Source organism: Kogia breviceps, chromosome 6, assembly GCF_026419965.1.
Source record: "Kogia breviceps isolate mKogBre1 chromosome 6, mKogBre1 haplotype 1, whole genome shotgun sequence".
NCBI classification, from domain to species: domain Eukaryota; kingdom Metazoa; phylum Chordata; class Mammalia; order Artiodactyla; family Physeteridae; genus Kogia; species Kogia breviceps.
Genome location: NC_081315.1, coordinates 62,367,188 through 62,381,450, shown reverse-complemented (window position 1 = coordinate 62,381,450; position 14,263 = coordinate 62,367,188). Strand labels below are relative to the sequence as shown.

Genomic DNA, 14,263 nt, shown 5'->3' with positions numbered 1-14,263 from the left:
TTGATTAATGAGTTTCAGGAGACCTTCAAGATGGTGGGGGAGTAAGACATGGAGATCATCCTCCTCCCCCAAAATACATCAGAAATACATCTACATGTGGAACAACTCCTACAGAACACCTACTGAATGCTGGCAGAAGATCTCAGACTTCCTAAAAGATATATATATTTTTTTCATTTTTCTCTTTTTGTGAGTGTGTATGTGTGTGCTTCTTTGTGTGATTTTGTCTGTATAGCTTTGCTTTTACCATTTGTCCTAGGGTTCTGTCTGTCCATTTTTTTTGTGTGTATAGTTTTTACTGCTTGTTATCATTGGTGGATTTGTTTTTTGGTTTAGTTGCTCTCTCTTTCTTTTTTTAAAATTAATTTTTAATAATATTTTTTAGTTTTTAGTTTAATAACTTTTTAATATTATTTTTTCTTTCTTTAGTTCTTTCTTTCTTTCTTTCTTTCTTTCTTTCTTTCTTTCTTTCTTTCTTTCTTTCTTTCTTTCTTTCTTTCTTTCTTTCTTTCTTTCTTTTTTTCTCCCTTTGTTTCTGAGCTATGTGGCTGACAAAGTTTTCATGCTCCGGCTGGGTGTTAGGCCTCTGCCTCTGAGGTGGGAGAGCCGAGTTCAGGACATTGGTCCACCAGAGACCTCCCAGCCTCATGTAATATCAAATGGCGAAAGCTCTCCCAGAGATCTCCATCTCAATGCTAATACCCAGCTCCACTCAATGATCAGCAAGCTACAGTGCTGGACACCCTATGCCAAACAACTAGCAACACAGGAACACAACCCGATCCATCAGCAGAGAGGCTACCTAAAATCATAATAAGGTCACAGACACCCCAAAACACACCACCGGATGTGGTCCTGCCCACCAGAAAGACAAGATCCAGCCTCATCCACCAGAACACAGAAACCAGTCCTCTCCATCAGGAAGCCTATACAATCCAATGAACCAACCTTAGCCACTGGGGGCAGATACCAAAAACAATGGGAACTATGAATCCACAGCCTGCGAAAAGGAGATCCAAAACACAGTAAGTTAAGCAAAATGAGAAGACAGAGAAATACAGAGCAGATGAAGGAGCAAGGTAAAAACCCACCAGACGAAAAAAAATCAAGAGGAAATAGGCAGTCTACCTGAAAAAGAATTCAGAGTAATGATAGTAAAGGTGATCCAAAATCTTGGAAATAGAATGGAGAAAATAAAAGAAACGTTTAACAAGGAGCTAGAAGAACTAAAGAGCAAACAAACAATGATTAATGACACAATAAATGAAATTAAAAATTCTCTAGAAGGAATCAATAGCAGAATAGCTGAGGCAGAAGAATGGATAAGTGACCTGGAAGATAAAATAGTGGAAATAACTACCACAGAGCAGAATAAAGAAAAAAGAATGAAAAGAATTGAGGACAGTCTCAAGACCTCTGGGACAACATGAAATGCACCAACATTTGAATTATAGGGGTCCCAGAAGGAGAAGAGGAAAAGAAAGGGACTGAGAAAATATTTGAAGAGACTATACTTGAAAACTTCTTTAATATGGGAAAGGAAATAGTCAGTCAAGTCCAGGAAGAGCAGAGAGTCCCATACAGGATAAATCCAAGGAGAAACATGCCAAGACACATATTAATCAAATTATCAAAAATTAAATAAAAGAAAAATATTAAAAGCAGCAAGGGGAAAACAACAAATAACATACAAGGGAATCCCCATAAATTTAACAGCTGATCTTTTAGCAGAAACTCTGAAAGCCAGAAGGAAGGGGCAGAACATATTTAAAGTGATGAAAGGGAAAACAACTACAACAAAGGTTACTCTAGCCAGCAAGGTCTCATTCAGATTCGATAGAGAAACTAAAACTTTTACAGACAAGGAAAAGCTAAGAGAATTCAGCACCACCAAACCAGCTTTAAAACAAATGCTAAAGGAACTTCTATAGGCAGGAAACACAAGAGAAGGAAAAGATCTACAATAACAAACCCAAAACAATTAAGAAAATGGTAATAGGAACATACATATCAATAACTACCTTAAATGTACATGGATTAAATGCTCCCACCAAAAGACATAGACTGTCTGAATGCATACAAAAACAAGACCTGTATATATGCTGTCTACAAGAGACCCACTTCAGACCTAGGGACATATACAGACTGAAAGAGAGGGGATGGAAAAAGATATTCCACACAAATGGAAATCCAAAAGAGCTGGAGTAGCAATTCTCATATCAGACAAAACAGACTTTAAAATAAAGACTAGTATAAGAGACAAAGAAGGACTCTAAATAATGATCAAGGGATCAATCCAAGAAGAAGATAAAACAATTGTAAATATTTTTGCAACCAGCATAGGAGCACATCAATACATAAGGCAAATGCTAACAGCCATAAAAGAGGAAATTGACAGTAACACAATCATAGTAGGGGACTATAACACCCCACTTTCACCAATGGACAGATCAACCAAAATGAAAATAAATAAGGAAACACAAACTTTAAATGATACATTAAACAAGATGGACTTAATTGTTGTTTATAGGACATTCCATCCAAAAACAACCGAATACACTTTCTTCTCAAGTGCTCATGGAACATTCTCCAGGACAGACCATATCTTGGGTCACAAATCAAGCCTTGTTAAATTTAAGAAAATTGAAATTGTATCAAGTATCTTTTCCGACCACAGCGCTATGAGACTACATATCAATTACAGGAAAAAACTCAGTAAAAAATACAAACACATGGAGGCTAAACAATACAATGCTTAATAACCAAGAGATCACTGAAGAAATCAAAGAGGAAGTCAAAAAATACCTAGAAACAAATGGCAATGAAAACATGATGATCCAAAACCTATGGGGATGCAGCAAAAGCAGTTTTAGGAGGGAAGTTTATAGCAATACAATCCTACCTCAAGAAATAAGAAACATCTCAAATAAACAATCTAACCTTACACCTAAAACGATTAGAGAAAGAAGAACAAAAATACCCCAAAGTTAGCAACAGGAAACAAATCATAAAGTTCAGATCAGAAATAAATGAAAAAGAAATGAAAGAAACAATAGCAAAGATCAATAAAACTAAAAGCTGGTTCTTTGAGAAGATAAACGAAATTGATAAACCATTAGCCAGACTCATGAAGAAAAAAGGGAAGAAGACTCAAATCAATAGAATTAGAAATGAAGAAGGAGAAGTAACAACTGACACTGAAGAAATACAAAGGATCATGAGAGATTACTACAAGCAACTCTATGCCAAAAAAATGGACCTGGCAGAAATGGACAAATTCTTAGAAATGCACAACCTGCTGAGACTGAACCAGGAGGAAATAGAAAATATGAACAGACCAATCACAAGAACTGAAATTGGAACTGTGAATTAAAATCTTCCAATAAACAATAGCCCAGGACCAGGTGGCGTCACAGGCAAATTCTATCAAACATTTAGAGAAGAGTTAACACCTGTCCTTCTCAAACTCTTCCAAAACATAGCAGAGGGAGGAACACTACCAAACTCATTCTATGAGGCCACTATAACCTTGACACAAAAACCAGACAAAGATGTCATAAAAAAAAGAAAACTACAGGCCAATATCACTGATGAACATAGATGCAAAAATCCTCAACAAAATACTAGCAAACAGAATCCAACAGCACATATAAAGGATCATACACCATGATCAAGTGGGGTTTATCCCAAGAATGCAAGGATTATTCAATATACACAAATCAATCAATGTGATAAACCCTATTAACAAACTGAAGGAGAAAAACCATATGATCATCTCAATAGATGCAGAAAAAGCTTTTGACAAAATTCAACACCCATCTATGATTAAAAAAAAAAAAAACCTCCAGAAAGTAGGCATAGAGGGAACTTACCTCAACATAAAAAAGGTCATATATGACAAACCCACAGCCAACATCATTCTCAATGCTGAAAACCTGAAACCATTTCCTCTAAGATCAGGAAGAAGACAAGGTTGTCCACTCTCACAAGTATTATTCAACATAGTTTTGGAAGTTTTAGCCACAGCAATCAGAGAAGAAAAAGAAATAAAAGAAATCCAAATTGGAAAAGAAGAAGTAAAGCTGCCACTGTTTGAAGATGACATGATACTATACATAAAGAATCCTAAAGATGCTACCAGAAAACTACTAGAGCTAATCAATGAATTTGGTAAAATAGCAGGATATAAAATAAATGCACAGAAATTTCTTGCATTCCTATACACTAATGATGAAAAATCTGAAAGTGAAATTAAGGAAACACTCCCATTTACCATGCAACAAAAAAATAAAATACTTAGGAATAAACCTACCTAAGGAGACAAAAGACCTGTATGCAGAAAACTATAAGACACTGATGCAAGAAATTAAAGATGATACAGATGGAGAGATATACCATGTGCTTGGATTGAAAGAATCAACATTGTGAAAATGACTCTACTACCCAAAGCAATCTACAGATTCAGTGCAATCCCTATCAAACTACCACTGGCATTTTTCACAGAACTAGAACAAAAAATTTCACAATTTATATGGAAACACAAAAGACCCCGAATAGCCAAAGCAATCTTGAGAATGAAAAATGGAGCTGGAGGAATCAGGCTCCCTGACTTCAGACTATACTACAAAGCTACAGTAATCAAGATAGTATGGTACTGGCACAAAAACAGAAATATAGATCAATGGAACAGGATAGAAAGCCCAGAGATAAATCCACACACATACGGTCACCTTATCTTTGATAAAGGAGCAAGAATGTACAGTGGAGAAAAGACAGCCTCTTGAATAAGTGGTGCTGGGAAAACTGAACAGCTACATGTAAAAGAATGGAATTAGAACACTCCCTAACACTATACACAAAAATAAGCTCAAAATGGATTAAAGACCTAAATGTAAGGCCAGAAACTATCAAACTCTTAGAGGAAAACATAGGCAGAACACTCTATGACATAAATCACAGCAAGATCCTTTTTGACCCACTCATAGAGAAATGGAAATAAAAACAAAAATAAACAAATGGGACCTAGTGAAACTTACAAGCTTTTGCACAGCGAAAGAAAACATAAACAAGATGAAAAGACAACCCTCAGAATGGGAGAAAAGATTTGCAAATGATGCAACTGACAAAGGATTAATCTCCAAAATTTACAAGCAGCTCATGTAGCTCAATATGATAAAAACAACCCAATCCAAAAATGGGCAGAGACCTAAATAGACATTTCTCCAAAGAAGATATACAGATTTCCAACAAACACATGAAAGGATGCTCAACATCACTATCCTTAGAGAAATGCGAATCAAAACTATAGTGAGGGCTTCCCTGGTGGCGCTGTGGTTGAGAGTCCGCCTGCCAATGCAGGGGACACGGGTTTGTGCCCTGATCCGGGAAGATCCCACATGCCGCGGAGCGGCTAGGCCCATGAGCCATGGCCGCTGAGCCTGTGCGTCCCTCCGGAGCCTGTGCTCCGCAGCGGGAGAGGCCGCAACAGTGAGAGGCCCGCAAAAAAAAAAAAAAAGATAAAACTACAGTGAGGTATCACCTCACACCAATCAAAAAATCTACAAACAGTAATTGCTGGAGAGAGTGTGGAGAAAAGGGAACCCTCTTGCACTGTTGGTGGGAATGTAAATGATACAGCCACTATGGAGAACAGTATGGAGTTTCCTTAAAAAACTAATAATAGAACTACCATACGACCCAGCAATCCCACTACTGGGCATATACCCTGAGAAAACCATAATTGAAATATTGATGTGTACCACAATGTCCATTGCAGCACTATCTACAGTTACCAGGACATGGAAGCAACCTAAGTGTCCATCGACAGATGAATGGGTAAAGAAGATGTGGCACATATATACCATGGAATATTACTCAGCCATATCATGAAATGAAATTGAGTTATTTGTAGTGAGGTGGATGGACCTAGAGTCTGTCATACAGAGTGAAGTAAGTCAGAAAGAGTAAAACAACTACCGTATGCCAACACATATATATGGAACCTTAAAAAAAAATGGTTATGAAGAACCTAGGGGCAGGACGGGAATAAAGATGCAGACCTACTAGAGAATGGACTTGAGGACATGGGGAGGGGGGAGGATAAGCTGGGACGAAGTGAGAGAGTGGCATGTAAAATTGATAGCTAGTGTGAAGCAGCCGCATAGCACAGGGAGATCAGCTCAGTGCTTTGTGACCACCTAGAGGGGTGAGATAGGGAGGGTGGGAGGGAGGGAGATGCAAGAGGGAAGAGATATGGGGATATATGTATATGTATAGCTGATTCACTTTGTTATAAAGCAGAAACTAACACACCACTGTAAAGCAGTTATACTCCAATAAAGATGTTAAAAAAAAAAAAAAAAAACACCACAATTTCTTTATCCTACTGTTGATGAACAATTGGTGGTTTCTAGTTTGGGGCAATTTAAGTATTATTTTAAAGTATCCTTCTGTACAGGCTCTTCTTCAGTTAGGTTGAGATAAATCAAAAGTATCTTTTTCACATGATTTACCATGAAGTCATTGAGATAAATGAATGATGTGTACTAAGGAGTTGCCAGATGTTATTGACATAAAGAGGAATGAGAGTCTTAAGAACCTGTTTCCCAATTGCAGGGTGGGGATAATTAAACTTTTTCTCTAATCCTGAAAATATCAACCGCCTTTATTCGTTTGTTGAGGTCACAAGAGGCATCTTGGAGAAGTTCAAAGAGCTCAGATACCAGGTAGACCTGGGTGTGAACTCGATCGCCACCACTTACTAACCATGTGACCTTGGCCAGCTCAGCCTCACTCAACTCCACTTTCCTAAACCATCAAATGGTCTCTAGGCTTGTTGAAAGATATGAAGTTAAAATATTAATACATATCATGAAGTAGGAACTCAGTGAATCGCATATATTATTAGATGTTTTCTGACATAATATGACTCTAAGTCCTACCAAATGGTAGTCTGACTGACCTGGATTATAGTTTTGGATTACTAAGAATGATTATTTGAGAATAAATAACTGTATAGTGAATGTAGAAACATCTATATTCAAAGAGACCTCCAAGCTAAAGGGACCTCCAACATTAAGGATTTCTATATTTCTTTTTGAGATATATTCATGTTGAATATACAGTGGTCAATTGATTCAATCTTGGACTCCTTGAAAGAGTTTATCATAAATATAATAAAAGATCAGGCCAAGTATCATTATAGACATACTCTGTAAACAGCTTGATTTTAATGTATGGTTTAGGTTGGAAGATTGTTGGCTCTAAGCTCAGGATTCTGTGGAAGTGGAAACTTGGGCAGAGAATTGTTATGCAGCTTTGCATGTGTTGGCTCCTAGATAGAGGAGTCTCATGTTAAATGATATTTTAGAAATGATAATAGTTGGAGTGAACTCAATGAGAGAGGTGGATATTTTTCTTTGCCTGATACTCATGTGACTGGCTGCCAATTAAATTAAATTCATTTCATATATTCTTGAATTTCCACTGGAGAGTCATTTATCTGAATCACTACCTTGTCCTGTTCTACCTTTTCCCATCTGAAGAAATGGTACGCAGTTGCTGAAGCTAGAGCCTGAGTGTTCTTGACTTCTCATTCTACCCAGACCCAACCAATCCAACAATTCTTGCCAATTCTACTTCCTAAATATCTTGTGAATCCACCCACTTCTCTCTGTCCCATTGCCATGACCACAGTTCAGTCTGCCAGTATCTCCCACCTGGAGTACTTCAGGAGCCTTATACCTAATCTCCCATCATCCATTTTTGCCCTTTCACAATTCTATCCCTATGTTACTGCTGGAAGTGATCTTTTAAAACAGCAAAGAGATCAGTCCTGTTTTCTGCTTCAAACCCTTAAATAGTTTCACACTGAATTTAGGGTAAAGTTCATAATCCTTAACTTAGCCTAAAGAATAACCCTTCTCTGCTGCCCAGCCCCAAAGATTTATGTTAAAACCACACAGGCCTTCTTTCTGGTCCCTGAATGTTGTGTGTTCTTCCTTCACATGCTTTTCTCTGTACCCTCTCTTTTCCTAGCGAACTCCTACTAATTCATCAGGTCTCAGATTCAACACATTTCTTTGGGAAATCATCCCATGATTCCATGCATTAAACTATTAGGTCCTTCCTTTGTATACTTTCATAGCACTTTCTACTTATATTTATGATAATGTTCATACTTAGAATTTTGCATTTAATGTTACTTTCCCTATTAGTCTATAAGTTTTATGAGAGCAGGGATTCTGTCTACTTTGTTTAATTGTTTGTCTTCATTGCTAATTGCTCAATAAGTATTATTGATTGATGAGTCATGTATTTCTATAGGATAAGATTAAGTTGTTTATATCTCCAGAGGAAAGAGTGGACACATTTTTATATCTTCATAAATGTTGAAATAATATTTTAAAACAGGGATGGAAATTGTCTGTGTTGTTTGTGAAAGTAAATATAGAAAACCCTTGAAAAGGAATTATAATGGTTTTATGCTGCTACTTGTTTTGACCACTCTTCCTGACTTATTTTGTTAGCAATAGGTAGGAATTCACAATATAATTTAAACAACAACAAAATACATGTATATGATCTCTGATATCTCAAGGATAACATGCAACAGCAAAATATACCTTTTGAAGGAACTCCTTTTCCTACCTTTTCTATCTTCGTAACTACTTCTCTTCTCCATATACTGAGCACCTACATCAAGGCCATCTGCAAGCTCAGGGACGATGCTTCTTTCCTTTGCTACATCAGCAGGTGCAGTGTTAGTTCCTCAGAGCGGAGCACACAAAGGATTTCATTCAGAATCACCTGGGGTTTTAACTACAAGTACAGATTCCTGCTCCCATCAGAAACTCTGGAATTAAAATCTTTGGTGGATGAGGCCTAGGGAACTATGTCTTTAACGAGAACACAACGTTTGAAAACTATCAGCCTAGTTCCTAGACATTACAGGTTTAGGAACTGACACGGCATACATAAGGCTAACCTTGGCGAGCACAGATTACAATTCATGCATGCCTTCGTCAGCAAGGCCACTCTGTTGGCTTTAACCTTGAAATAAGGAGTCATACAAACACAAAGATAAAAGGACCTTAAAAGACCATTTGATTAAGCTTTATGCTTCAGGCATATTTATACCCAAACCACATAGGGCTGCCAATGGTTCGTTTTCTTGCTGGAGATGTTTAAGGACAGAGAACCCATTAATATATCTGGGGTTTATCACTGAGACAATCAGGTACTCTAAGGTGGTCTTTCAACTCGAAAACCTTTCGGCTTTACTTTGGGTCATTTCTTCTTGTTGGTACTTTGTAAATATGGAGAACAAACTAACATTCTCATCATCTGAAAATAATACATGTAGACATCTCATCATCCATCAGGACTCAGTCCCAGAGCAACCTTCGCCACTGCACATAGACTCATTGAGTTAGAGCAATCTTAGGCACCACTTAAGTTGACCTCTTCATTTTACAGGTGTGTAAACAAATGCAGGAATTAGATGTCATTCAGTTACAAATCTGACAGACTTATGAGTGTATTTCAACATCTCAGATTCATTTTTATCCTGGGTTATATTTTCCCATGGTGCCATTTGAAAGCATCTGGTCCATCTAAATTTAGATCTGGTTCAGATCCTTCTCTATCACTAACTACCTGTATGATTTCAGCACATTATTTGACAAACCTGAGCTTCATTTTCATCATATGGTATATGAAGATAAAAATCTGTGTTGTATAACTGTATGGAGGATTAAGTAAGAAACAGCATAGTGCCTAGCACATAGTAGGTGCTCAGTTAGAAAACTGCTGTGTTTGGTGTTGGTACAATATTTTGGAAGGCAGTTTGGCAACATGTATCAAAATGTAAGTTATGCTTTCCTATGACTTGGGATTTCTAGTCATCATAGAGAAATCAGGCACCACATACAACATTCAGAAAAGCAGCTCACTATTACAAGGCTTTTGTTACACAGTGGGTCAGAGCTTATTTTCTTAACCAAGAACCCAGAGTAAATCTTGATACAAGCCAAATATACTAGAACAGTGGTGCTGTCTTCTGACAACCTTCTGGAAGAATTTAACTGCAGCTACTTTAGTCATAAGAAGAAAACAATTGTGATAAGTGAGTTAATAGTTTATTTAATGTGTATTATGTGCAAACTCTAAGGTTATTCACTTAATTTTTGCCATAACCTTTTGACACAGATACAATATTATCCATTTTTTTAACATCTTTCTTGGAATATAATTGCTTTACAATGGTGTGTTAGTTTCTGCTTTATAACAAAGTGAATCAGCTATACGTATACATGTCCCCATATCTCCTCCCTCTTGCGTCTCCCTCCCACCCTCCCTATCCCACCCCTCTAGATGGTCACAAAGCACCAAGCTGATCTCCCTGTGCTATGTGGCTGCTTCCCACTAGCTACCTATTTTACATTTGGTAGTGTAAAGAGATTAAATAACGTGTGCATCTTTGGGGGAGTAGTAGCATGTCAGGGGTTGTCACATAGTTTGTTAGCAATTGAATCAGGATTTGAACAGAAGTTGTTTTGATTCTGGAGCCAAGTGCTCAACTCTGTAACTCTTATATGTGGAGAAGAAAACAAAACAAACATTAATGTCAGGGCCCATCCCAGATTTTCTGAACCACGAAGATGCAAGACAGGCAGAGTTGAGAACAACTGTTATAACCATTAATGCTTTTCTGTCTCTATGTGCCTTGTATGTGGTCTGCTTACTAGAAAGAGAATATACCTACTGTATATGACATGAGATTACCTTAATCACTTATTGTGGCCCTATTTTCACCCATCAAACTCTCCAGACAGCATCTTTGAATTGCCTCAGGGTATGGGGTCCCCATTTGAAAGATCTTGATGAAAAACCCTAATTAGGTACAAATGCACTTGAATGTTTGTTTTACTTACTAATGGTTGGGTGTAGGTTTCCTTCTTTTCCCTTGTCAAGGAAGCTGAGGTTCGGAGGCAGCCATAGACTACAACATAAATATGGGGAGGAAGGGAAGAAAAATCTTGGAAAACTCAATAGCCTGCTATTTCCCAGACGAGATCCAATCTGCTTTTGACATCACTCCAAAAGGAGTCGTTTCCATAGCAGAATGTAACTTAATACGATCCTCCTGGAGCCATTCCGCATTAGACGCCTAAGACGTTCGCTTTTTCTTCCTTGCAGCCGGGGACTCTATTCTTCAGCTCTACTTGCTGGCTGCTAAGAGAGGATAGGGTACTTGGGCTGTGCAGGCCAACAGCTGTCTTCATGGCAGCCTTTTTGTCATTGCTGCTTCCTTCTCCATCAACATCACTAGGTCCAGTGGGAGTGATTTGTGGCCCCAGGTTATACTGTAGTTGACAAGTGTTCACTAATTATAATCCCTCCTCTTACTTCTAACGACGCCTGCCCGGTAAGCAATCTGAGAGCTAAAACAGTTTCTCTTTACATTTGGCAGCAGAAAAGACTGAGAAAGGTTTGGGAGGTGAAAGAGTCTGCCCACAGCAGCATGGGGCTGGAAGCGGAGCCAGACAGAACTCGACTCTTAGCGCTTCCAATCGATTAGGCGAGATTACCTCCCAGTTTGCCATGTGGGCTGTCTCATTCTCCTTGTATCTTCTGACCCTAGTTTTCCTTCTGAGACCCACAGCAAGGTTGGAGGAAGGGTCAGACGTCGGGGTGACTTGGCAATAGCTTCCTTTATGACTGCTTCTTTCTCTAGAATGATGAAATTCAATCTCACAGTTTCAATGCTTGTCCCAAAATATTTCAAAATGTGAAATGCATGCGAGCCAAATGACAAAAATGTTTTTTAAAAAAACAAAAACATGGGCTTCTTGTCATACACCACACTGGCTGTTTCAGTGTCTGTTCAGTCAGTAAATTATTCTTTCTGATCTTCATTTCTGATGATATCCAGATGGTCTAAAAGTCAATCTTTTTCTGCAAGAGAGAAATTCTCTGTGAAGTTAAAAGTGAGTAGCCCTCATGTTCAGATAGTATGGCTAGGAATTAAGTGGAATGACATAGGATTGTCTGTACCCAATTAAAATAATATTTAAATAATTACAGCACCTATATATTCAGCTTGAGGTTGGGCTTAATTTTTAATGTTCTTAACTCTTAAAGGGAGGCTGTATCTTTCTCCCTAAATTATAGGACACTTTGTAAAAACCAAAATTGCTAATGTTAACTTTTCTTCCTTTCTATTTCCTCCAGATCTTCTAGAATTAAAATACTATTTTGATGGGTTCAAAGATGTTCTCTAGTCAACCTACCACAGGTCAATTCTGAGGGCTTGAAATGGATCATGGCGTGGATGATGGTGTTTAAGATTTATTCTGTTTCTTTTTAAATATAGCCTTAGGGGCTTCCCTGGTGGCGCAGTGGTTGAGAGTCCACCTGCCGATGCAGGGGACACGGGTTCGTGCCCTGGTCTGGGAAGATCCCACATGCCGCGGAGCAACTAGGCCCGTGAGCCATGGCCGCTGAGCCTGCGCGTCCGGAGCCTGTGCTCCACAGCGGGAGAGGCCACAACAGTGAGAGGCCCGCGTACCACACACATACAAAAAATAAATAAATAAATAAATATAGCCTTAAATGACTAATTCATAATAATAACAAAATGTTAATATAATTTTTAAGTCACCATTATTTATCGGACTTTGAAAAAAGATAATATTCTTTTTCAGAATGAGAAGAGCAATATTAGCTTCTATTTACTGAGTCTACCACGAACTAAGCATTATAATAGATGCTTTCATTTGTTATCTCCTTTATTTCCTTTTAGAACCCAAAAGATGGATGTAATTATCCATATCTTATAGATGAAGAAACAGCAGCTTGAAGAACATCAGTAATTTTCCCAAGTTGCAAAGGTATTAAGGATAGGAATTCAGGAATGTTAGGCTCAAAATCCAGGCACTTTCCACTTTTCTAGCAGTTTACCAAATTAAAATCATCCACAGACTATGTTCATATACAGTGAAAGCAAGGTAAGCTTTGTTACAGTTACTGATTTTCTTATTGGTTGGAGTTCGAGGGAGAGGGCCCTACATAATTGTACATTATATGGCAGATACTTAGATACAGAACTTCAGAAATGCATTCAGTTGTGAAAATCAAATAATAAAATGTAAGGATTTGAAAAGTACTCTGGGGGGAAGAAAACTGCAAAATGGATGTTGCTAAACACAGATTGAATATTCAGAGAATGTCAAAGATCTAAAATCTCCCACTTTTCCTCCCCTTTTCTTTTCCTCCTTCCCTCCCTCCCTCTCTCCCTCTCCCTCCCTCTTTCTCCATCTCTCTCTTGCTTTTGTTTTTATTCTCACTCCCATGCTTTCTGAATATAAACAATTTTCTTCTCTCACTCACCAGAAGGAGTTTTTTCTTCTCACACTCCACCAGTGTGAACTCACTGTCACCATAAGTGGAGGTGGCTTGCACACCGATGTGGAGTTTGAAGTAACTCCTGAGATCCTTGCTACTCAGAGTGTGGTTTGTGAACCAGCAGCATTTGGCATTACCTGGGAGTCTGTTAGAGATGCAGAATCTCAGGCTCTATCCCAGACCTAAAGAATGAGAATCTACCTTTTCACAAGATCCTCAGGGATTTTATATGCGTAGTAAGTTTGAGAAGCACTGTCCTAGAAGAGTCTAATAGGTCTTTCCCTCTAGAGCAGGATCACTGCTCTAAAGGGAGAAGGGGTCATCAGAGAATAGCCATCCCGGGCTCCTTCTGTAGTCTGCTGTAGTCAGAACCGGGGCTGTTCTGTGGGTGGGGAGAAAAGTGTTCCTACAGGTAACAGAATAGGACATCCCTGCGCAGATAGCAGAGTGTCTCGTGGGAATTGTGGTTACCATTCTGTTACCACCATTGACAAGGTTGCCACAGTGCAGGTCCTTTAGGGCCTGGGCTCTTGTGGCAGCCACTTCCTCAAGTCCCTATCAACAGGTGCACACACACATCACAGATACCTGTGTGTGCACCTAAAGGAAAGGGAGGAGAGAAACCCAAATGTCTTACATCTCCCGTGTGCCAGACATTGCAGCAGGTGCTTTCATTTTAAAGACTAGACAGAACATAGAAAATCAGATTATTGTGAGCACACGTTCAATTACTAGCCAAACTTCATTAACCCGAACCTCTGTACGTTCAATAGAACCTCCAGATCTGTAACTGCTGTTTTTAATGTCCTCATTAAATGATTAAGTTAAATGATGAGATCCTAAACATCTAAATCAT

The 14,263-nt window shown here is 38.4% G+C and overlaps 1 protein-coding gene across 4 annotated transcripts in view; it reads left to right on the top strand.

Moving 5' to 3' along the window:
• RASGEF1B (RasGEF domain family member 1B) overlaps positions 1 to 14,263 on the top strand; it is a 570,403-nt gene that overhangs the window by 351,218 nt on the left and 204,922 nt on the right. The gene's annotated exons all lie outside the window — the stretch shown is intronic.